At 33.6% G+C, this 25,153-nt stretch overlaps 1 protein-coding gene across 3 annotated transcripts in view; it reads right to left on the bottom strand.

Moving 5' to 3' along the window:
* LOC118196119 (uncharacterized) overlaps positions 1-25,153 on the bottom strand; it is a 326,905-nt gene that overhangs the window by 204,966 nt on the left and 96,786 nt on the right. The window contains exon 2 of one of the 3 annotated variants that reach the window (XM_085808355.1): positions 14,930-15,125. The exons of 1 other annotated variant lie outside the window; for it this stretch is intronic. The gene's annotated coding sequence lies outside the window, so the exon portion shown is untranslated. The remainder of the gene's footprint in view (positions 1-14,929; positions 15,126-25,153) is intronic. One more of the 3 variants, XM_085808356.1, reaches the window with a different exon arrangement.

The following is a 25,153-nucleotide window of genomic DNA, read 5'->3' as shown; positions in this document are numbered from 1 at the left end:
TGATAACTAGCGAAAATTTAAGCAAAGGCGGTTTTAATTTGTAATTAAAGTAGAAATCAATTAACTTAATTGAAATTAAATTAGACTCGTTTATTATTAATAAGCAGAAATATTTCATATTTAAATTTCACATATTGTACCTATTGGTATTGCTTACAGGTATTGTATATTTTTTAACAGCGAAAAGCAAAGTTTGGTTAATAAATAACTTTAAACAACGTTTGTTGACAAAATACATTTCAAATGCAACAATATAAATAAAAACAACAGTATTTTTTTTTTAAATTTTTATTTTAAGTGTATATACATAGCACATTTATTATTGGCACGAATTGTAATTTGCAACCTTGACTCTTACAGTCATGCTCCATGGGAATGAGTGATGGGTTATAATGAAATCTATTTTCTAATGTTTGTTAAAAAAACATCTAAAAACGTTTCGAAAAATCCACGCACTTTATATTAATTTTATACACAATCAGTCTGTGATGCGGCAAAAAACAACCAATTTCTATGTATGGTAAGACCAAAGAAACATTTCAAATCCAATAAGGTAGTAAATTATTCAGAACTAAATACTGAGTCAAAGCTTATTATAAAAGTTATAGTATAACGCATCATAATAAGAAAACAACCACTCAAATAAAACAAATAGATATTTAGCAAGGTATGAAAACAGAATGGGATGTAAAAATTCCTTTATACCTTTATATATGGTAAAATAAAACTATAAGAAAAAAAATTTCTTACTGTGCACTCCCGTAAGCACAAGCACACAGTACCAATCATTACTATCCGTATGGGAAACTTGGGTTGCTTTTCCTCATAATGTAACGCAAGTACATATGAAGACCAGGACGAAAACCAACCATGCAGCTACCCTTTCGCCTGAAGAGTTTACTGCTTAGTTGGTTTTCGTGCAAAAGGGGTTGCAACCATGGAGGTAAGAATCATGGAGGTAAGAAACTTCCTACCTCCATGGTAAGAATGAAAGGAGGGGCCAATCCCGCACTACGAGTGCACTGCTCCGAGGCTTCAATCCCCAGATGGGGTGTTTTTTGTTTACATTCAGAAGCTCCCTTGACAGCGCTCTGATAGTATTTCGGCACACACATGGAGGTAAGAAAGGCTTACTTCCTAACTCCATGGACACACACGACAGTTCCATACAAATCGAAAAACGGGACACTTCCGCATAAAAGAAACATTCATTGTGTGATGGATAATAGCAATTTGTATAGTTTAGTGACATTTACGCAAAAATCACATTTTAGTTATCTTTCGATAACTAACAACAGCGATTTTGATAACGAATTTGTTTTATAAAATTCTAAGCCGTTGAATTACAAAAATATAGATTTTAGTACAAATGATATGTTTAAAGAATGAAAAATACCTTACGGAACCTTTAAAATTGTATACGTCTTTCTATACCCTTGATAGAATATTCGCTACTCTTATTTTATGTTCCAACACCAAAATGTTTTAAATAAAATATTTTTTTCCTCATCCACATATTATTTTAACATGTACTTTTTAAAATTTTTTAGAGAAGAGGCTTAATAGTTGCTCATTTTAAACTCATCATATTATTTTTACATAACTGAAGAATAATCCCTTTTGATTTACACTTTTGGGATAGCTAAAAAAATAAAATTACCAACAAATGCTGCAATCCTAGTCAAAATTAATAAATATACAGACAGATGTGCCGATAAGTTAACTTTTCCTTGATTTGTAACCACACATTTGTGTAAGATTATGTATAATTTTACACAAATGTGTGAACAGAAGACATATACATTTGCGAATTCGGCGGAAGTACCATGCGAGGTGAAGGTGATGAGAAATTAGTGTAAATTACTTTACTTGAAATATATACATAATGCACAGAAATTAAAGATTTGAACAAGCCGAAAATGAAAAACATGAAATATGTTTGGGTATTTATGCATATGCTTGCAAAAAGCATATATCTGCCTTTAAAAAATACGTATATATTTATTAAAATATTTATAAATGTATTTGAAATGAAGGATTTATTCATTCATAAACTCATGTGGAAGTTACTGTGAAGAAATCTAGTTATTAAATATATCTAAATTTATAATGATTATAAATATTATCTAAATATATAATATCCTTAACACTGAATTGTACACATAAATTGAAATTCTGTTGACAAATACGTTTATAAAACTATTTAAGCAAGAACTGTTCGTAGTGGAAAGCAATCTGTTAAACGTTATTGTAGAGCAAATTCTATGAAATGCGTATTTAAGGAAGTAGTAAAGAAGAGTTTTAGAATATGTAATGTTGAAATTAGCGTGTGTGTGTGATTATGGCAAAGCCTCGAGGGCTATCTGCCTAACGGGAGGGATGCCTTCGTGGAGGACTTTCTAAGGGAAACTGGCTCGTATACACGTTACACATGGGGAAAACCACGAAAACGCCCATGCAGCCAGCCCGTTCGCGGGATTCGAACCTCGGACCGAACTACCAGTGTTCAGCGACTTTACCACTCGGCCGCTGGTGGGCTAATGTTGAAATTAAGGGTAAAAAAAAATGTGATAAGTAAAAAATTAAAAGAATTATTCCATTCCATTTTATAATAACTCAGTTACAAGTTTTAAATAATATTTAAAAAATACCTTTTTTATTCCCTTTCAGAAATATTCAGAGAAAGTTAAGTACACATCGAAATGTGCACCAATATTTAACGTATTTCATTATTAAAATAAAAGGTGTTCTAATTTGAAATGGATCGAATAGAGAATTAATTATAAAATGACTCAGAATTTCGATTTAAAAGATGCCTCAGAAGCTAAAAAATCACGTCATATTTGAGAAAGTATTTTAGGAAGAAGCTCTGTAAATAGAAAAGAAATATTGAGTAATTTTTAATATTAATAATACAACAAACTTTTATTTTAATTTTTGTAAACCTTAACCGAATAAAATCGAATTACTTAAAAATGTTTTCGAATGTAATTAAGGAAAAATTACGAAAATATTTCATTCAAATTAAACTGTTCTGTGAAAAGTATAGCATTTAATTCCTTTCAGAATGAAATGTTGTTTAAAATGTATTCTTTTCACATACTTAGAACTCTGAAATATTAATTACAAAACGTTTACGTCCGATCGTGTTAAAACCCATTGATCTTAATGGTAAGTAACCGAACGTTTTCGTCACCACAAAGGGATCTCCAGTGCTTCAAAGCAGTGTATGGGGAAAATCAGTTTAAGGCCTCTCCCTCTTACTTCCTACCTCCATGGTTGCAACTATGCAGCAATCCCTTCGCCCAAGTCAAACTCCCAATATTCAGCGGTGTTACTTCATTCGACCACCTGGTGGGCCTATTTTGAAGTACTTTGTACGTATGGATTTGATCCATGTGTACTAACTCTATATGCAATATTCCACTGAAAAGAGGTTAAATATTACTTAAAATTTTTACATCAGACGTAAAAACGATAGCTATTTGCGAGTTATGAAATATGTGTACAAATAATTCCAGTAAACTTACACCAGACTTTCAATAAAAATATAAAAGGAAAAGTAAAGAAATAAACTAGAAGACGTAAGAAGAAAGTCGAACACATGCAGTCAAGTGAATATCAGCGTGATTTTGTTGCGTAAATCGGGAAAGTTTAAAACAGCAGCTGCTCAAAATCTGCACAAGTACGCGATAGACGTCATAACAAATGCCTCTGTTCAAACTCACCGCTAGAAACGGAGCTAAAAACGACATTTCTAAAAGCTTGCGAAACAATAACTTCGCCTTGCACTTTTCCTGTTCTTGTTATTTTCATACAGTTTTTGGAACAGAAATGGCAAAATCACATTTACGTAATCTTGTTCCAAAGCCTTAACATGCTTAACCAATTACAATTCAGATACATTGACATTAGCATTCTTATTTCCAGCGGCGCTAAGTAAGTTTCAAACTGAAGGCTTACGTATATCAATACTGTCATCCTGCTTGCTTGCCTATATTCTAATTACTTACCTCATTATATATAAATAATGAGTGAGAATTGCAAGTGAAATTTTTATTATTAGCCCCCCTCTTTTTTTAAACTATACCTACAGAAACACTTCACAAGTTTTATTTTCGAAACGTATTAAACTACAAAAACTGCGATATGTTACAAGTTATTGTATGTTTGTATCGAATACATATACTTTTAAAGCAAATCTGTTATTTAGATTATGTATATTCAACGTTTTATACTAGCATCGTGATATAGATTAATGCATCGAAAATATTGAATTAATAATTATTAGTTTCATTTATATTTCTTTTTCCCATATAATATACCATTTTCCAATAAATGAAACTAATAATTATTAATTCAATATTTTCCACACATTAATCTATATCATAATACTATAAAACGTTGAATATATGTAATCTAAATAACAGATTTGATTTAAAAGTATCTGTATTCGATACAAACATACAATAACTTGTAACATATCGCAGTTTTTGTAGTTTAATACGTTTCGAAATTTAATAATATATAACAATAAAATTAGTATATTTGAGTTTTTTATATAAATCAAAATTTGAAGAAGAAACATGAAATGTTGAATGCAGCACGCATACCCAAAAATCAGCCCTCGCTATGGTTTCCTAGGGTATTACAGCAGGCTTCTTTGTTATCGAAAGGAATAGCAATGGTGCTATTCCAATTGTTTGCTTAATTTTTAATTTAATGCAATTTGCATTAAATTAAAAATTAAGCAAACAATATATGCTTCAACGTAAGACACAGCATGTATGTCATTAAGTACTATAGTATCCTATACTATAGCGAGCCAATTACAGTAAAATGTGAACTTTCAGCACACAAAAGTGATAAGATGTCCAGATATGAAAAGCATAAAAAAGTAGGACATGAAAAGTAGTAAAGCACGTTTAAGTAAAGGATTTATTGAATCTTTTCCAAGAATTAACCAGAAATATTTATGTGCTGTTCTTCTGTTGAAAAAATTTTTATAACAATCATATCTCTAATTCGTCTGATGACTTTTAGAATTTCTTCATATTCTTCAGCAGCTTCATCCATCAATAAAAACTGCTTCTTCTCAACTCCTTTTGCAAACAAAAAGAGGTAAAATGTATCACATGGCGTCAAATCAGGTGAATATGCCGGGTAAACAGAATCACTATTCTCCCCCTTGCAAGATATCCGTAACTTCATAGCTGTGCAGACGGATGCATTACCATCATATAAATACAGCCCACGACACCCAATTTTATATCGCTTTTCGGTCTGCTTCTCAGGCAATGATAGTAGAAAGACATTTCTACGCCATTCCACTGCAAATGCCTTATTATCTCCAGCTTCACAGAATAAATTAACATCTTTAGAAATAAAAGAAGTGAACCATTATTTTACAAATATTTTTGCATTTTTTTTTTTTCAATGGTGAGGTTTTTATGAGAAAAATACAAAATCTTCGACTAAAGTTTCTCCGACGGTTAGTAAATACATACTTGTGTTCAGAATTAAGAAAGTTTTCCACAGCTGACAGATGATCTCCAAAAGTGATGTACAGGTTTTAATGTAACTTGTTATGGACATACATATAAAACAGATATAATGCAAAAAATATACTATATAACAGTCATGATGAACCTCCCCCTCCCACAATCGTGCGTGAGGTTCATCGGCGCAGGAAGATCTAAAATACATCTTACAAAAGTAAACAAAATAGATTATTAATAGGGAGTATGGACCCCTCTAATATTTCTCACAACGTCTCTTCATAAAAAAATGTAGTAGTTTATAAGTCAGTGCGGCAGTCGATTCTATTACTGCAGCAACACTGTTTTCAAGCCTGAATATTCTGAGGAGGGAGTGGTGAACTGCAGTCGCCATTCCAAGGATTGGCCAAACATTTTCTCTAAGGTTTAAGTCTGGAGATGAGGCCAATCTATTCGGGTTCATCTTTCCAGAAATCATCCACCATATTAACCTTATGCAGATGAGCGCTGTCATCCATAAAAATTAACTGAATAACTGCACCAATGAAAATGCGAACAAGGAGCTCTACTCATCTGTTTTCAAAAAAAAAAAAAAAAAAAAAAAAGACTTGCCGTTTTCGTCGCGCTCACTTCTGAGCATAAGACAGCCCTTTCAGCAAAGAGCACAGAACACCGACTCTGTACCATGAAATAGTGGGGACCATTCTCTTTGCTGATGAAACCTGACTCAGCTTAACTATTTATTCCCAACGTACCATCATCTGGAGTCAACCAGAAATCCACTGCCCGTCCTCCAACAACAACAAAAAAAGGGTGCAGTACGGCAGCGGAGGTTTAAAAATCTGGACAGGCGTCCTGCTGGATAGGTGCAGACCTTCGTTGCCTTGGCCGAAGACTCTGTGATGGCTCCGAGATATAGAGATGAGACCTTAAAGTCCTATGTTCGCCTTTTCGCTGACCCTTAGTTAATTTAATCGATGACAACGCTCATTCACATACAGCTTCCTGGACAATGATTTTTATGGAAAGTAAAATAATAACCGGATGCATGACCAGCCATATCTTCAAACCTGAATCTTACAGAACATGTCTCTGACGTTTCTAGGAGGGCAACAGCAACTCACCCTTTGATATCTTTCTAAGATCTGAAAACAGCATTGCTGCAGAAGTGGGATAGACTGACAGTGGTATTCATAAAATGCCTCAATTCCAATATGAAGTCATGTTGTGATAATTGTATGACCGTTAAAGATGATCATACGCCATATTAACATCATATTTTGTTTGATACACCAATTCCTGTTTCAGATCTCCTTAGGCCGATAAGCGGATATCAATTGATGTTCATACCAGATTTTATTAAACTTTCTCCATAATTTCTGCATATAATCGATCAAATGCAAAGATTTTCTTAATTTTGTACACCATAATATATTTATTTTATACGTAATTCTATTTTTTAAAAATAAATTTGTTCCAGTCCACACGGAACCAGTCCAGGCCAGTTTTTCTGATTAATGAGCAGATATCGCATCCTTATAGTATATCGGTTCCTCAACCCAAAACGTTCATAAAAGCATAGTTAATATTTCCCGAACTGACATTCAGGATATCCTCGATGTGCTCGTAGGTCACACGGGAGTTTTCAGTCATATACCTTTCTACACCAGCAATAATTTCTGTAACGATTAAAATGGACGGACGTCCATCGCGTATGCTCTTTATTGGAAAATATCCTTCTGTTTGGAATGAGCATATCGTTTAAATACTACAGCATATATAAAAAATGTTCTTCTCCCAAAGGATGGAATTAAACCTTTATGGCATTTTTCTTGATTTAATCCATCTGTCTTACCCCCCCCAAAAAAAACATGAAAAATTAAATTGTAAAAAATCTTTTATATTTAATGACATGGGTTATTTCTGGAATAGAAATAACCCATGATACTTTCACGGTGTCTCGGACGTTACGGGTGTGATCATCCAAGATACTTTCACGGATGTCTAGCAAAAAAGAATTTTTGAAGCAAGACTTAGAAAGAAAAGCACGAGCAGCAAAATTTAGGAATGGCAAAATTTTTACAATTTGGGAGGGGGGCACTGGCATTAGCAGTATTTAGGGGTGGTAAAATTTTTAAATTTAGGGAGGCACCTGGCAATAGAATTTAGGACCTGGAGACACTGCACCGGGCGATGATGCTGGGCTAATGTGGGCCATCATCTTCACTCAGTCTCAAAATAAATTAAATTTCCTTAGGTTTTTGAATTTTGAAAAGTCGGTGGAAAGCTGTAAATACTGCGAAGCGTGGAATACTGGAGGAAACTTGATAAGCTTCTAACGCCAATACAATATCATTTTTTCGTCCTTTCAAGGATTCATTACAGCAACTGATTTACTTTACATTGTATCTCCTATGTACCGATGACAGTAACTCAAGGTCATACTTAGCATTTTAACATTTTTTATGTAAAGATCTAACGACTGGAAGTAGTAAAACCATTCTATGACTTTGCGGCTATCTGTGAATCCTATCTTGGAAACGCTTTGAAACTTCTTTCGATCATTCTCATTGTTCACTGCTGACATAATCTTGAAAGGATCTGCAAATGTACTAACCTGCATAATTAATTGTTTATCGGTTTTGCTAGTATAGATAATACATGCAAACGCAGAAAAGACCGCATGATAGGCCTGTTGTAATAACGGTTCGACCAGAAAATGTTATTCTCTGCTGTTTATAAAATCATGTCAACTGCAAACCCAGTTAAAATTTTTCATCAGCGTATAATGTTTTAAATAAAAATTAAGCACAGAATGAGAAGGCTTATCAAACGAATCAAATCTAACGAAATCAAAGTAGTATCAACTCGTTTTTTTTTGCTAGCGAAGAAGCCTATCGACAACCAAATTCCATTGTTGATATATCATCGGCTTGTCAGGAACCCACGCTTCATGTCAACATCTTTGCTTTGATTGCTGTTTTAAATAACGTCTCTAGTAGACAAGTAGCGTTGTAATCTTTTGGGTTCTTGATAGTTCTTGATATCTAAGTTCGAGAAGTATCCTTCCTTTTTAAATATGGAAAATGAGGTCACATATTCTTCGCTGTTGTTTCATGTAAGGATGCATCATTTAAAAACGCCCTCCTCCCTTATCTATGGCTGTCGTAAATTTTGATTTCTTCGGCATAAACCACATCCTAAAAATTTAAGTGTGATCTTTTTCAGAATTTTGGCAACATATGCAAGTGAGCATTCGCTGACTAAAGCGCTACATGTTGTAGAGAGAGAGAGAAATTCTTATTTTGCCATCTGGATTCGACTGAGCAGCATGCCAGAGTTACGTACTGGTACTGAATGTAGTAATTACCTTTAATAAAGTTGTTGGTTCTATTTTTATACAGTTCACCCATTAGTGCTTTTTACACTAACAGTCCACCCGTTTTTAGTGCTAAGTTTTATCATTATTTGTTATTTTTCAGCCTATGATTAGTTTTTTTTTTTTTTTTAATTAACAAATGTTAGTTCTAAGAATTTATTTTGAAATCATAAACATTTTAATATCGTTTAAAAGTTTGCAAAAAGCCAATAAATAAAGACAATAAATTTGTAAAAAGACATTAATTTAATTTACTATGCTTTCATGGTTCAAAATCCTGATTCGCCGGTTCATATCACGTGACCCCTAGTGATGTCATCTCACGTAAACTACGCTACAAAAATATAATTCTCTCATAATTATCTACATTAATTTCAAGTTAAATTTTAATTTGGAATAAAAGTTTAAATACAAGAATTATTTCAATTCGTACGAATAGCTTACTCAGAAATTATGTAAAACCGCAGTGTTTTACTTCGCTAGTGCATTCTCGTTAGAATTGATGAATTTTAGGTACTTTTCTATATTTTCGCCTTCTGGTGAGCGGTGTGGTTGCATCCTAATTGACTTAATTACCGCGATTGGCCTTAGGGCATAAAATTGAACTATCAAGTAAAACGTCTATGTAATTGTATGCCAGTATTGAAAGAAACAATCAATCTGATAAGAAATGGGTGCGATTTGTTTTGAAAATGAGACGTAAAAGGTTACCAGCGAGGATATTCCGTTTGGTATCAGTTGTACCATTATTGGCGACTATATCGCCTGCGCCAGCAAAACGGAAAAGTACCAAATCGGTAAACATTTGGAGGAAAATCATAATAATCATGAAAATCAGATAATGTTTTAAGCCATAAATAACACTGTAGCTACCAATCTTGAAATATAAAAAACAGAAATTTCCTGGAGGTTTGTGTTGTTAGGTTTGCGTAGTACAATTTCAAAAGGACTCCAAAGATCAAACTTAAATTCACTTTATGAACCATGATTCAAGTTAATCAACTATTTATAACATGATTTTGATGTAAAATACATTAATATTTAACTAGAAATTCTAAATTTTGTGCTCTTCGATTAATTTCATTTTGTAATTTTCTCATATTTTTACACTGAGAAAATCCTGAGTAGGGAAGGAAAGCTGTTTATCAACCACTTTTAAACAGGAAGAAAATAAATTGAATAATTAATATACAGTTACTACTGAGTCTTAGCAATCTTACGTTACATTGACGTAAAACAAATAATAGACAAATATTAAGATTAATTAAAAGCTAATTGAATATTCATAAAAAGCTCTACGAAATTTTATGGTATGTTACGGCACTTCATATCAAATAAAATTTAGTAAGGAAAATTACATAGAAAATCATTATGAGTTGGGGGGGTTCATGAAATCTGCTCAATAAATTTAATTTGACTCGAGGGCCGGAAGACGTGACGAAAAACTGAAATCTCCGGTAAAATCGGGAGATTCGGGTGTATAATTATGGTAGCAGCCATTAATAAGTTTTAAGATTAATACAAGGTTATCTTAATGCATGCAAGTGAACTACCGTAGCGAGTGAAAATTGAAGAAAGAAAATTTTTGATTGCGAGCAATAAAATTAAATAAAATAAGCGACTGACTAGTTAAGCAGGTATATAGCAAAATAAAGGAAAATGATTTTCTTAGTGGAGATGCCTTCTGAAAACAGCCCACCAGCGGCCGAGCGGTAAAGTTGCTGAACACTGCTAGTTCGGTCCGAGGTTCAAATCCTGTGGGCTCCCTGCACGAGCGTTTTCATGGTTTTCCCCATGGTAACGTGTATACAAGCCCGTTTCCCTTAGAAAGTCCTCCACGAATGCATACCTCACCTTGGGCAGACAGCCGACGAGGTTTTGCCGCAATTACATAAACCAAAATAAACGTTCTGAAAAGACGTAGCACAAGGCTTGAACCATAGAAGAAATTTTCATTTTTCAGCTTCTTTAACTTGGAGCAGCTAGCAGGTTAAATAAATTACACAAAAATAGAATAAAGGCTCACACAGTGGCCCTAAATCTCTGGTAGTTCACCTCGAATTAGACTGCAGGCGACGAAACGGAGTGCATCCAAAGAGGTTTTCCCATATATAACTTTAATACAAGCACTTTCTCTTAGAAAATGACTCACTTAAAACAGATTCCTTTGAGTGTTTTGTAAAACTAATCACACAAATCCCCCGAAAAATGATATATGCCTTCTGAAAACAGCCCACCAGCGGCCGAGCGGTAAAGTTGCTGAACACTGCTAGTTCGGTCCGAGGTTCAAATCCTGTGGGCTCCCTGCACGAGCGTTTTCATGGTTTTCCCCATGGTAACGTGTATACAAGCCCGTTTCCCTTAGAAAGTCCTCCACGAATGCATACCTCACCTTGGGCAGACAGCCGACGAGGTTTTGCCGCAATTACATAAACCAAAATAAACGTTCTGAAAAGACGTAGCACAAGGCTTGAACCATAGAAGAAATTTTCATTTTTCAGCTTCTTTAACTTGGAGCAGCTAGCAGGTTAAATAAATTACACAAAAATAGAATAAAGGCTCACACAGTGGCCCTAAATCTCTGGTAGTTCACCTCGAATTAGACTGCAGGCGACGAAACGGAGTGCATCCAAAGAGGTTTTCCCATATATAACTTTAATACAAGCACTTTCTCTTAGAAAATGACTCACTTAAAACAGATTCCTTTGAGTGTTTTGTAAAACTAATCACACAAATCCCCCGAAAAATGATATATGCCTTCTGAAAACAGCCCACCAGCGGCCGAGCGGTAAAGTTGCTGAACACTGCTAGTTCGGTCCGAGGTTCAAATCCTGTGGGCTCCCTGCACGAGCGTTTTCATGGTTTTCCCCATGGTAACGTGTATACAAGCCCGTTTCCCTTAGAAAGTCCTCCACGAATGCATACCTCACCTTGGGCAGACAGCCGACGAGGTTTTGCCGCAATTACATAAACCAAAATAAACGTTCTGAAAAGACGTAGCACAAGGCTTGAACCATAGAAGAAATTTTCATTTTTCAGCTTCTTTAACTTGGAGCAGCTAGCAGGTTAAATAAATTACACAAAAATAGAATAAAGGCTCACACAGTGGCCCTAAATCTCTGGTAGTTCACCTCGAATTAGACTGCAGGCGACGAAACGGAGTGCATCCAAAGAGGTTTTCCCATATATAACTTTAATACAAGCACTTTCTCTTAGAAAATGACTCACTTAAAACAGATTCCTTTGAGTGTTTTGTAAAACTAATCACACAAATCCCCCGAAAAATGATATATGCCTTCTGAAAACAGCCCACCAGCGGCCGAGCGGTAAAGTTGCTGAACACTGCTAGTTCGGTCCGAGGTTCAAATCCTGTGGGCTCCCTGCACGAGCGTTTTCATGGTTTTCCCCATGGTAACGTGTATACAAGCCCGTTTCCCTTAGAAAGTCCTCCACGAATGCATACCTCACCTTGGGCAGACAGCCGACGAGGTTTTGCCGCAATTACATAAACCAAAATAAACGTTCTGAAAAGACGTAGCACAAGGCTTGAACCATAGAAGAAATTTTCATTTTTCAGCTTCTTTAACTTGGAGCAGCTAGCAGGTTAAATAAATTACACAAAAATAGAATAAAGGCTCACACAGTGGCCCTAAATCTCTGGTAGTTCACCTCGAATTAGACTGCAGGCGACGAAACGGAGTGCATCCAAAGAGGTTTTCCCATATATAACTTTAATACAAGCACTTTCTCTTAGAAAATGACTCACTTAAAACAGATTCCTTTGAGTGTTTTGTAAAACTAATCACACAAATCCCCCGAAAAATGATATATATTAATGTCTCATATTTTATTTTTTCAGCTTTGCATCGAATAAATATAGTGACAAACGGCCAACAACAAGAGGCAGGAACTTTTATTTCCCAAGCGTTTAGCTTTGTTACAAAAGACTACTTTTTGGTGCGAATAAAATTAAAAATTTGATTACTTTCTTTTATTAAAACATGTGAATATTAGATTCGCCCACTGGGAAATTCTGGGATCACTAAATAGTCTCCGGTGAGTTTGACCATATGAGCAGCCCTCCTCGAGGATATTTTTGAATATGAAGCCGACATTAATACCACAGCATGCAAAATGAAATACATTCAGGTCTTAAATACAGTGCGAAATCTGTAAGGTGAAGTAGGTTAACGTTATTTATTACATCAATAAAGACGACAGGCGAATATGTACCATTCAAAAACAACATCACTAAATATACAGCACTAAAATTTGTAAATACACATCAAGAGAAGCAGTTATTAAAAACGCAGAGAAAATTAACAAAATAAAAGGTTTTTCAAGAGTCTTTTCATCACCATTAATTACATAATCTTCCTCTTTCCCCCCCCCCCGGCTGCCAAAAGAACAATCGATCAGTTTATTAATTACCTCCCATATTTACTTTTATTTTTCACCATTACATCAGATTTCACACTTTCATGAATCTATTATTTTACTCAAGCCCTGATTTCATATCATGATTAGTACAAAATTTTTGCCAGAGTTTTGCATTAAAATTATGTAGATATCAAGTAAAATTCCCAACAATAATTACATATTTCTATTTTTTTTAATATTACCATACACACAGACATACACCATATATATTATATTTTAAAATTAAAAGTTCGATTAATATCTCCCTTCTAAATTATTTTTATCAAAATAAAGAAGCTTCGCGTCACAATTGTGGTGCGAAGAATGACAACAACTTGGATGTACTATTTTATTAACCTCTTATTTCAAAATTTTATTTTGAAATAAGAACAAGTGAACTAACTAATCAAAATAAAAATTTGTTCTTTCAAGCGATTACACGCATCGAAGAATGCAGTCAAGCGCATTAGATGTTAGCTATTTTTAAAATATTATTATAAAATAATAGCATCTCAGAAATACAAATAGTTTGAATGAATTATATAAAAAATGCTAAGCGAACAAGATAAAACCTTTTTGATTGGATTGTCAATAAACATTTGAAACATTTTATCAGATTTAAAGGGAAAACTGCTAAAAACATTATCACAAAATCGAGCATGCTATTTACAAATGCACATTATATAATAATAAAATAAGGTACAAAAAATGCATCAAAAATGAATCAGAAATTTATTATTTTTAATATCACTTGCAAAACCCAATTAAAACATTGCACAATTAAATAATACATCGAATGCAATAGCGAGTAATGGTTACATTGAGGAATTTTGGCAGTGTTCAACATAACTGAGTTCTAGTGTACTTCAATAAACATTATTAATAAATATACAAGAATGAAGTAACATATGATAATACATTAACACATGCGGAGGATATTTCAAAAACGATACAGCACAAAAATAATTTAATCTAATTTCGCATGAACCACCGATATAAATTTTATATTCACATCTACGTTTGTATAAGACATTTAAGACTGCAATAAATACTTTGATTAATCAGTAATATAAGGTAAAATTATTTATTCTTAAATATGCAAAGTGAATAATTATAACAAATTCTTTTCTATTGAGCTTCATTATATTAACAAAAATGCAAATTAAGGCTAAAAGAACATTATAGACTTTCAAAATCCAAGTCAAACAAACTAGCGCAGTCCCAGTTTAATCAGACTTTTATTTCAAACATAAAAATACAGATGCTGCATATTATTACTTTGCTCTCATTAACTGTTAATTAAGAGGCTCATGTCACGAATATTTTCCCTCAAAAGAAGCAAAACTTAGAATACAAGATATTGCGTTTTAATGCTTTAAATATGAGCAATTGCTGAAAATATTAAATACAGCAAGCACATAACTTAATTCTTAACAGATTATAATAATAAAATAAGTCTCTCAATGGGTATAACACTAAACTAGTAGTTAAATTCTATTAAATATTTAGTGCTTAGTTTCTTAAAGTACTATAATTTAATGGTACAGGCAACTAAGATTGAAGCTCCAATTTATTTTAAGCTGTACGAATTAACAAATGAACAGTATTTTCATAATAAGATACTTTATCTTACACCTGGCAAAGAATTACTTCTGAAACTTGAAACTCAGTTCTTGATTCTGGCAAAGCGTGGAGACAAGAGGAACATTTTCAAGATCCCTGAACAGGTTGGTACTTCGTCAGCGTCTTCACATTATCCTCAGATTGGGCCGACAAACAGATAATCAGCCAGCTGTCGGACATTTTAGCCTGGCATTCAATGTCACTGGCTAAATATCGAAAGAAAATCGAATTAGTTTTGTGTTTATACATTAAACAGTATAAAATGAAACTAAAATGAAAAGGTAAGGAAAAAGAGCGGTGGTTTTTAAGTCACAATGAAAAGTACTAAAAATGAGACATTCTGAAACCAGTTGGCTTAAGTGCGGAACATCTTTCCTTCTGTTTTCCATTTAAGCCTTCAAATTACAATTAAAAAATACGCCACACTAAAAAATTCAACAATAAATCAATCAGCAACTTACCTTTTTAACTTTACGTAAGAGATTGTCATATCTTAGAAAAGCCCCAAAACCTATTTTAGGGTACCCTACAACGTTTAGATTTCGAACATCTAAATTAGATGCGAACTTTATCGCATGTGCCTTTTTTTTATCTTGAATTGTGATAATAATTAGAATAAATACTCAAGCTTAAATTTTTAATCGGAAATGTTATTATTATGTTTGAAACAGATAGACAAAAATAATTTAAATGTATTAAGTTCATAAGGTGTTTTGATGTAATAAATTAAGAAGAGAAAGTGCTTATGACAGAAATTACGAACATCTCAGTGTTGTTAAACAAACAAATGAAACAATACCACAAGTGTTAGATCACCTCCAGCAACTAAACTATGTTTTTCCTCTAATATATTCGTCAGTATCGGGATTTGAAAACGAATCTGAGTATATGTGAATTTTGTGTGTATTTTATGTGTATGGTAATATTTAATTGTAGAATTATTTTTTTTATAAAAGTACGGGAAGAATTAATCTGCAGTACAGTATTTTATGTGTAGAACTTTATTTTATGTCTAGAAATGGAATAACATAGTCTATAGATGAAGCAGTTTTTATTTCATTAATGTTAAAGCTACTTTTTAACTGTTAACTTCCATAGTCTTTTGCAAAAAATATTACCCGCAGCTCAAAAGAGAGTTACAGTCACAAAACTAAGCTAGTATATATCAATTGCGAAAATACGCAAATGATTAATAATGGTTGCAACAAGATTAGATTTTAGTAAATGAAAAAAGCCTTTCCTGGCATCTACAAAAATTGATATTCCGGGGGGAATAAACTAATTTAGCTTTTATATCTTGCGATGGAAGATTATGCCAAAAAATATCACTACTAATCAGTTAATTAAAAGGTATTCATAGAATTTTGCAGTAGCCTATCTAGCACGTCCCAGGTGTTTTTTCTTGGTGATAGTATGAGGATTTCAAGAGCCAAAGAAGAGTATTAAATCATCGAAGATATTGCTGGGAAAGACATGCAGTTTGTGAAATGGCACTTGGCACTTTTGATAGCATAGCTTCCTCAATACAGTGCGACAATAACGGAGGGCTTAGCTGCAAGTATTCAATGAATACTTTCAATACAAGCACAATTTCAAGGAAAAATTACAAGTTTATGTACTGATGAAATGGCTGCAGTGACAGGAACGGTCAGAGGCTTTTGCACCCGAAAATCCTGACATTCAAATAATACACTTCTTTATTCATAGAGAAGTTCTCATGTCACATAGTTTACGTCATTAATGACATTTACTTAAATTCCACATTTAATAACACTATAAAAATAGTGAATGAATAGCATCAAAAGTAGACTACTTCAGTAACTTTTTTCTCCAATTTTTATATGCTGAAATGGGATTACATTATCAATCATTGTTTCATCATACTGAAATTCGGTGGCGTTCGAGAAGGAGATTTTTGTGCATAGTTCCTGAGTTGAAAGAAGAATTAACAGTGTATTTGCGTATTATTCAGATAAGTTAGAAGACAATTACTGGTTCCAAAAAAATGGCTTACTTGGGTGACATACTTAAATGCCTAAATGAACATAATCGAAAACTTCAATGTCCACTTGGAAATAATATAACGCTGTGCCTGGTGCGGCAAATACTTAGTCGGTCTCGTACTTCGAATACTAAAAAAGAACTACTAGAGCTTGTAGAGCAACACCTAATGCACACCTGACAGAAAACATCATCACTACTTTGAATTCATGAAAACAAAGAAATTCGACTGGATTCGAAATTCATTTATATCTTCATTAGATCGCATGAAATTATTCTCCATTATTTTAAATTTGAAGCTTTGTGTTTTACATTAATCATCCAATCAAGGCATTTAATAAACCAATATTTTTCAATCTCGAGTTATTTTCAAATGTCTCAAATGTTGTCTCAAATTTAAATGTTAATGTAAATATTAACTGATATGCACTACAGAAATAATCTTGCTTTGTAGAGCATAGGCTCAGTTCTAAAAAAGAGCTCTGATAATGCTCGATATTTCTGGCGAAGTTAGCAGAGACTTTAGGCAAAGCAGAGTTAAGGTAAAAAACGAGCAAAACCTTCAATGCTAATTAAGAGTCTTATTGTTGCAAAATTAGTTAAAAACTATTTTTCATAATTTTATTTTTAGCTTTAGAGTTACGTTACTGACACGAAGATAAATTCAGTAAAACAAAATTAGAGCTATCGTGCAAACATAGATGCCTCAAAGGCTCGTATCCAGCATGTTGAATAGAGGGGCTAGTGCTAACCATTTCATTAACCAGAACTTAATCCCTGCTTTATCTGTTTAGATATGAAAGTAATTCAGAGTCTTGTAACTTAATAAATGCCAAATTATATTACTAAATATAACTTTAGGACTATCGTCTCAAATCTATGGAAGTGAACTAACAAGAAAATACAAGAAAGAATAAAGTATTTAAAAAGGAGCCTTACCTCAAACATTCGGCCCATGTTGAGAACTTTTCGGAACTTTCAGTTTCTGCAGCTCTGCGATATTGCTAATACTTTAAATGAATACAAAAAGCATAAATTACTTACTTGGACGTGTCTCTTTCCCCCAGAAATATTTTTTTGTGCAAGAAAACGTGAATACCAGTCACTTGATGGAAATGATTTTGGACCAAATATTGAACAGTATAATGCATCGGCAGACTCATCAGAAAGCAAAAGTACAGTATTCCATCACCTTAGTTACTCAGTCATTGACTAGCCATTCTGACATAGCGGAGAAACATATAGGTAAAAACAACTCAGTACCTTCGTTTAACGTATGGGGGTAAAAAGCTTAGGAGAACGAAAAAAATAATTGTGACATCCATATTCGTTTCTCAGAATAAAACATTTTTAATAACGAATTCCACTTCCTAACAAATTCAAGAATTATATAATTTGGTTACGCGAACTTAAAAAAATACTCGTATTTTCGGCGTTTTTCATTGGATGCGATAGCTTTGAATATAGATTTGCGATCATATTCCGAGCAAATTAAGGGCTGAAGTACGTACTATCTTTACTGCGAAAGCATATTTATAACAGCTATCACGAAATTCGAAAAAAGAAATCACTATTCGAAGTCCAGGTCATTTTAGGAGGTTAGATGCGCGTTTCCTTTTCGAAGTTGCAGATTTCACATTTTGTACGCCTTTTCGAAAGGTGCTTTACTTGTCAAACAAGTTAGAGACTGTTTTCTGAGAGATGATGTGGGATAGTGGATGTGCCAGCTTCCGCTTCCTAATTTGTGCTTAATTCCATCCTCTGCGCTTGTCTAATCTGCGCTTTATGGAAGATAATCTAGAAACAGGCCACTAATTTTCTGCAAAGTTTCCATAGCGCCTTATGAATATCGCTATCCTAAAAGAGAAACTCCTCCTCCATCCGGAACTGCATTTATACTTTCATAGTGAGCAACAGACATCGTATATTTTTGAAGGAGAATGAGAAATGAAGATGGCGATATCTTCTTGGCTTCAATTTCACGATTATTTCTAAAGATTAAAAATATGTCTAGCGCAAAGTTGGCTACTGCATTAGGATGAAGTACAACTGCCCCTTAGATTGTTGAGTTGAATATGGTAAAGGATAGGGATGAATGTCTGTGTGAGAAATTTTCTAATCAAAACCAGCTCATATTTACGTTACATACTGGAGAAAACAAGAAAAAACGCCCATGCGACCAGCCAGGACATTCGCCGTGATTCATAGTGGAGACTAATTATCAGAGTTCAGCAGTCTTTTTTCATTTGATCTCTGGTGCACAACTGTTGCGCAAAGTACAGTAAGAACTCCCATAGCCTGAATTTCGCCATATTATACAAAATAATTTAAGAAAAATTGCTCCATGAGATTTCTGTTCAACTAACATAATCTTATTAGATTTTGGCACTAAATTTTATTTGGAAATTGGCATGACTACGTTGGATAAACAACTTTCAAATAATGCTATACATGTATAGCTCATATACCTATATTTAAGGACATTCGTCAAATTGACGGGTATAGGAAGCCACGTATTTTTTCAAAATTAATTTAATTTAAAAGAATTTGCAATCTTAGCATTAGAACAAACCAATAACCATTTAAGGACTTGTAACTGCTATTATTAGTGTAAAAAAAGTTACGTTAGTTTTAGCGTTAACAGACAATCTTCGCTGATACTTAATATTCTCTCTAGAAATTCAGTATCTCTTCGTGAAGTACTCGTGATGACTAAAGAAGGGTATTTCATCAGAATAAAGGAAAACAAGTACTTTCCCTTAATTCTATAATAATATTGCTAACATTCATAATAACTTAATTCTTTTTTCTTAATCGTCTCTACTTGCCCTAACCGAAACTTTTTTAAAACTTCTCGACACACTGACTGGAACACAACGACTGCAGATCGTTCCTTAGTCTTGAATCTATCACTTTATGTTTACTCATTAGGCACGTACGATTGACAATCACACGTCACATATCCCTTGCTGTGGCGAAGGCGGTGGGTTGTTATTGGGTTCAAAATTATCGAACTATATTTCCGTTGAAGTATGATTTTTATTTAATATCTACGTTCTAACTACTTTTACATGTCTCACCAGAAAAAAAAATCGTAAAAGAATCGGTTCATTACGATTAACTATGAAACTAGCTTACCACCCGTCATTTTCACAGGTATCCTTAGAGATAGGTATACGTTATACAGAAGCAAGAAATTAAAGGTTTGAACTGGAAATAAATTTGGGTATGTATTCGGTCTCATTACATCGATAACTTCCAGCAAAAATTAGAAAACTATAAAAATAATGGGTTTTGTAATTTTGCTCATGAAGTGCGGAAATTGTCAGAATGGTGGGTCCCATAATTCTAGTGTTAAAAAAATAATGCCAATCTATAGTCCATATTCTTTTAATGGACAGAAATAATACATTAAATACGACAGCGAATCTTGAAGCGCGCGTGGTCTACGTTTTTCACACATTTTTTAAAATCTCTTACGTTACAAAACGGATTTCTGAAATACAGTTGTGTGAGAAAATGCGCTATTTTTAGCTAAGTCTACATTTATTCAACTTCTGTCTAAATGTGAGTTTCTGCATTAACATGTCAAACAGCTGTTCACTCATTTGAAGCTAACTCAGTGGAAAGCAGCAAGCATACATCTCTATAACACTAATGACGTTTTCCTTGCGATTCATACCAGCAAGATAATGTTAGCACTCAGTTCATTGTTCATATGGGGGAGTGACTATATAAGGTTGTTGATACTTATCTTATACATACATGTATGGGAAAAAAATAAATAAAAATGCACATATTTACAGGAAATTTAAATGATTTCACTATGAATTAGAACATACTATTTGAATAGCTGCTTTTAAGAATACAGACCTATTTTGTGTGGTATGAAATCAGATGTATCTGTTTACTCTTTGTGCTCATGAAAAGAAAAACTCCATCAAACCTACTATAAAATACGAAATCACCTTTAAAAAATTATCGAGAGTACAGCTAAAACTTTTTCCACTCATCAATGTAAAGAATACATATTATTTATTGTTACTTATGCTCACTTGTTTGAGAGTAATATCAGCCCAAACCCACGAAATTCATGGCGGCAAGGACCGTAAGATGTGCCTGTCGTTGTCAACAGCCATGAACACCTTACAGGTAACAGTGCGATTTATTCAGTTTCGCCCCCAATTTTGATGGAGAGCACTCCGGGGGGGGACGGGTCTAAGGGTCTCCCACCCCTCTCCCCTTCCATCAAGCCACACGAGAGGACTTCCGGCTCGCATATATGGAGTGCCGCCATGCTCCACCGACACTATACATTTACATGCCTTCTCCGGAATTCGAGCCCTGGGCCCTTCGGTATGACAGTCAGCGACACTACACTAACCACTATACCGGTTGGGAGGCATACGTATTATTTAAAAAGACCATACGAATTTATTTAAATGCAGGTTTCCAGTTTCCATAAAGAGAATTAATCTGTACTAGGAATTTCGGATTAAAAGCACTTATTTACTTGTACTTAATTCGGTCGATTCTACAAGATAAAAATGTGCAAGCGAAGAAGAAAGAATAGAAATTTATGCCACATAGCTATAATTTTAAATATAATACCTTAACAATGCTAAAACGAAGATTATATGCGAAACAAGGAGTTGCTTTCTGTTTATCTGAATGATAGCTATTATACTACACTATTCCAGGTACTTCCACAATAATATTAAGCATTCAATGATGAGTCAATTTTGCGCTTTGAATGGCAGCATAATCTTTCAAAGACCGCATTTCATTTAAATGCAGGGTTTATCCATTAATTAAAAGAGTACGTCAACTATTCTAATTGCTTTTAAAATGTGATATTTGAGTCCAGAAATCGTATGACAGTTTCGCTCTTAAAAAGAGGGTCACCATTTCTTTAAAGATATAAAAGTGACCCGCTTTGATTTTTATTAGTTGGATATTGGTGGCATGTTAACATGAAGGGAATAAGCTATTCAGGGTAAAGTAGTATTTAGCATACAGACCCATTTAAGAAAGTATTTTCGTGTGATATTTTATTGTATGAAATTTAGATAATTAATATATCTCAAACCAATAAAAAAATTTTAGGTGGCGGATTAAACCAATACAAATTATCATATCTAAATCTGAATCGCACAAACACATTCTGTGATTTGATAATAATTCAGACACTTAGCTATCATGAAAATGCTATTGTGCAAAGATAACGGTTTATCATTAAGTACAACATAGAAGATAAGAACACCTACAATTTAAAAAAATAATAATACACAAACAGTATAAAAGTTATTTCCAAGGCACTTCAATATTTATTTTGAAAGCTTTTCCGATATAATTTTCACAATACAACACTACCATAACAAACCGGCAAGCCCGTCTACTGTAAGCGGTATTTAACCTTATAAAATCAACACTATTCATACTGCACATTTCGGTGGAGCAGCGTTTTAGTCCAAAAATACTTTACTTTTTAAAACAATCTTTATATTATGATGCGTTTGCAGTATTAATACGGATTAGTAAAGGAATAAAAATACATTTGGTAGTTCAAACTATTTTTTAATATGGTTTTTGCAGTTCATAAGATCTCAAAATAAATTCGAATAATAAAACAGGCATTTAAATAACAACGTATGTCCAAATTCCCAATTTCTTCTCTTACGTCAAATTCACAGTTAAAATGAATAAAACATTTCATAAAACGTAAGAAACTAGTACGCCAAGACTAGCTTCCAATAGAAAACGGCAAATACTTACACCCTAATATTTTACATAATTTTGAATTCGAAAACTTTTAATAATAGTCCACAGTGCTAATTTCTCCGCTATCAGGTGAAGAAAATAAGAAAACCAAGTTATAGATATATGCACACATAACATTAAATAGCTAATTAATACATTCGGAAATATTTTATACAGTTTTACGCATTTTCGCAATCAAAATACCCGTTATTTCTTTTTTACTTTTCCATGACAGTCTAATCTTGCAGATCCTTATACAATTGTTATTCAGTTCGCATTCTGCGTATGCCATAAATACACAAGTGAAATATTAATAAGCAACGCCAACGTAAAGTGACCCTACACCCACTTGTCACCTACGTGAGTCCAATAACCTCGTTGGAGAAACCTTCTTAGTTTCAGGTTTAATTCTGTGGTTCAGGATGACATGAATATTTAAATCAAGAATTTCCACCCATGACCTTTCACTTATAGTTCTATTTTTAGATGTTTCAAAACATTTAAAACTGCCTTAAAAGTTTTTAAATGCTTTGAACGTTTCAAAACATTGAACTTAAGAACGTATTTATGTCAACTTATAAGGTTTTAAGACGTTTTTTGGGAAAATACGAAATCAAGTAGTTTACAATCAGATTACAAGTTTTTAGTATTTAATCTTAAGTGAGGGGGGGGGGGAAAGAGAGAGAAAAGAAATTTGCTTCACTTGAAAAATTCACGAGAGAAAACTATAATATTGTTGTGAAACTTTCTACAAACATGATTATTATGTAGGGGTTCGAATCCCGGCGAGCGGGCTGACTGCATAGGCGTTTTCGTAGTTTTTCCCCATGTCTAACGTATATACGAGCCAATTTCTCTCAGATAGCCCTCCACGAAGGCATCCCTCCACTTAGGCAGGTAATAAAATAAACCAAACCATTACGATGTAATTCACCCTCGAGTAACACATGAAAGCTCATAGAAAACTGTTTTCATGAGTTTTAACCAAGGGCAAGCCCAAGGAAATTAAAAGGTCATTTAATTTTTTGCTTTTTATAAAATAATACTTTTGCTAGTTTCTGTTCTTAACAATTTAAATACATGTTCTCAAGTAAAGCTACTGGCTTCTAATAAGGTGCTTATTATCCACTAAATTATGAAGAAGGAGATTTTGCCGACACTTTTATACGGGCGTAATATTAATTACTTCGAAGGCAAATGTTATAGTACATGCAACTTGCGAAATCTATGAGTATTAATGAAACTAGTCAAAATGTACAGAATTTCTCACAATGATCTGACACAATTCTACAAATTCGTGACAGAAGCATTTTATTAAGCAGCATTTAAAAATTAGTATCCCAAAACATTCTGGGAAGTAAGTTTACGGTAATGATACTGGTGTGAATACGAAAATCTACTCTTCATGAATAATGCCAATCTAATAAAAACTACACAATATTACTTCACTGCAATTGCACATATTCACCACATTATAAACTATAATATTGCAGAAGTTGAAAAATACTTTAGTTAACATAGGACGGTATTAGGGTTGCAGACATTCTGAGCAGCAGCGGCATTTAAATTTAGAGCCACATTTTAGTTTTTCTTTAAATGAATAACAAGAACTGGCTGAAACCCTTAAGCTTCCTAAATACTTAATCTATCTCCCATTTATATACATATTTCATTTTGTGGACTTAGTAACAAAAACGCATTTCATTTATCTAATATCTGTCAGATAGCTGCATACTCCGGCAAAGCAACCTCCATTTCCCTTACGATGAATAAAAGACCATCGCTTATTAATAATCAAACTATTTTTTTTTCCTTTAAGCATCTACTTTATTAACGCAAGCACACAATCAGACCACTTTAAAAAAGTAGATTGCCACAAAGGATTACGCAAACTGTCACGCCACACTTTTCCTCGAACAATTCATTTCTCTCTCGCGTGTGGATGCGGGTCTTTTCCTAAACTACGAATCTCGCGTGATCTCGTGAAGATTGAGATATTTTTGTATATAGGAAAGTAATAAATACCCCAACGTAACATCCGAAGCTAATTAGGATTGTCAATTACATAAAGGATTAATTACAGTGACATTCTGAGTGACATATGTGGACATGGTGTACTGATGAGTTACTATGCTTATTTTTACGCCACAAAAAAGGAATAAGTCACGCTAGCTCACTGACGTAAGGCAATTTATAGCCGATAGATATAGTATGTAAAATACACGCGCGTTGCAAGAATAATGTATTTATTCGAATACAAGGATTATTAGAATTTCAGTGCTCTAAATTCTGTTTCCTCGTCAGTTAAATTTACAGTGCATTTAATTCCCTCATGGTAGTAGATTCTAAATTTGAGGATTTCTTTCTTTTCTCTGTTTTCCTTTTTTTCCTGATTGTCATTATGTAACCAACTCATAAACGCAAGGGGAGGCGACTATTACTTTTGGCTTAAATAAAGTATATTGAGAGCGGC

The sequence above is a fragment of the Stegodyphus dumicola genome, chromosome X1 (assembly GCF_044657685.1).
Source record: "Stegodyphus dumicola isolate Sdum_Otavi_A_Nest chromosome X1, ASM4465768v1".
Classification (NCBI taxonomy): Eukaryota; Metazoa; Arthropoda; class Arachnida; order Araneae; family Eresidae; genus Stegodyphus; species Stegodyphus dumicola.
This window is presented reverse-complemented; position numbering and strand designations above follow the sequence as displayed.